Source organism: Ceratosolen solmsi, unplaced genomic scaffold (assembly GCF_000503995.2).
Source record: "Ceratosolen solmsi marchali unplaced genomic scaffold, CerSol_1.0 scaffold10, whole genome shotgun sequence".
NCBI lineage: Eukaryota > Metazoa > Arthropoda > Insecta > Hymenoptera > Agaonidae > Ceratosolen > Ceratosolen solmsi.
This window is the reverse complement of record NW_011948412.1, coordinates 27,398,518-27,400,720: the sequence shown is the minus strand read 5'-3', so window position 1 is coordinate 27,400,720 and position 2,203 is coordinate 27,398,518.

The following is a 2,203-nucleotide window of genomic DNA, read 5'->3' as shown; positions in this document are numbered from 1 at the left end:
AATATTATTATAATTATTAACAAATAATAAACATTATTTTACTTAATACGTCATATTTTTCAGCCTTGCCACTTATTATTTCCTTTAAAGTTATCCTGACGAAAGACTTATCCACTGAACTATTGAATTGGTAGTTCGAGCCATAAACTAAGCCTTTAAAATCGAACAATCTACAATACTATTATTGTTCAATTTTAAAATAGTAAATAAAAATAGTTGTAATTTTAATATTTGTTTATTTTATAATATAAATTATATTATTTTAATTATTATATTCCGAGACAATAATATATTATCAATCATTTAATATTATAAAAATTAATGAACTGATGAATGGTTACACACTTTAGTAAATATTAAATTTTAAGAATAATTTTATTTTTTGAAACATCTTATAATTTTTATTATTAATTTCTCATTTGTATACAACTCCTTTTTTTAATATCGATCTGTACAATAAATTTAATTTAATTTATGTATGAATATAAATTGCTATAAATTACTATAATTTCATTACAGAATAAGTATTATTTAATTTATATAATTATTTTATATTCTTATTTTATATATTTACTCTGTGTTCGAAACTGGTATGATTTCTTGGCTTGAACTGCCATTGTATCGATAGCTATAGTAATTTGCCGCCCGCTCTAGCAGATGCTTGGGTGGAAGTTAAGTGGAAGGGTTGTAGAAATGTGTAGTATGTCAGACTTCGTTAACATATAGTTTACTAATAGTTACATTAGTAACTATATTCTCATAGAAGAGTATAAACCTTGTCTTGTCGTAACGATGTGGTTGCTCATTGATGGTAACGATGTCGTCACGTCTGCTAACGTTGTAAGGATTAGCAGTAATATGTGCACACTCCTATATAGGACGGGTGGCCTGAACGTGTATACAGTGAAGGTGGTTTGTAGCTTGTGAAAGTGTATACAATGAAGAGTGGCTTCTGCTAATGTTGTAAGGATTAGCAGAAATATGCACACACTCCTGTATAGGGGTATATATTATATATATAATATATATATTATATATTTATTTTTCAATAATTAACAAATTAATTATTTAAATTTCTACTAAATAAAAGAATAAATTGAAATTATAGATATAATTCAGTAGCAAAATATTGTATAAAATTATAGTAAACACGACAAATATACTTATAATCACAATATAGTTATACGTAAAAATACGTTAAAACATCGATATTTTATTTAATAAAAATCTATTCTTTAAAATCTATTGAAAGAGTATAATATTAAAAAATTTTGTATACTCTTTATGAATTAAATAACAAATCATTTTAATCGATCAATTCTCTGTATTTTTTAAAAATAATAAATTCCTTTAAATTTCTTTAAATAAATTTAAAATTCAATTTCAATTTAAACTAAAGATAAAATTCTTTAAATGAATTCCTTTAAAAATAAAAAATTATAATAAGTGCTTAAAATTAAAACATTATCTTAATAATAAGAAAAATGATAAATATTTAATACAAATTTAAAGACTAAATATCCTTAATATCTAACAATATTATCTCAATTTTTTCATCTGATGAATCGATAAGTTTTTTTTTATAAATTAACACATTGTTAAACTCTAAGTAATTTAAAATTTTTTGTTTTTTTATGTATGAATTTCCAAATCAATTAGTCTTTCGAGAAATCATTGAATAACATTATAAATATAAAAATTATATCAATTTCAGATCAGATTTTTAAATCCTCTATAAATTTTATCTTCTCACGTATGTAACTTATACATGTGCTCATGTACAATTGTTCGGGATTGAAGCAGTCCCATGAATTTCAAACAAAAGAAAGGCCATTTACGCAGCCCGGCGTACCGCATGTGCGCCTAGACTGACCGCGCGTGCAGCAAGGCTGGCCACCACGTGCGCCTAGGCTGATCCGCACGTGCGGACCGAGGCGGGCACTCGAGAAAATGTTTACAAACAAAACTCGGCAAGTCCGAGCAAGTTTACGATTTGAAATATTATTTACTGCCAGCACTCACAAAAAAGGGACGCCTTCGAAACTTCTAGAAGCTTCGTTTTCTCACGCCAAAGGAAAATTTCTGGAAGGGACGCGCATCGACACTGTTGCCGGCGCTGAAGACGCCGCATGCACATTTAAGCGCAACGCGCCATGAGGCGAAGCTCATTCGTAAATTCACTCCGCTCTCAATCAAGCGTAAC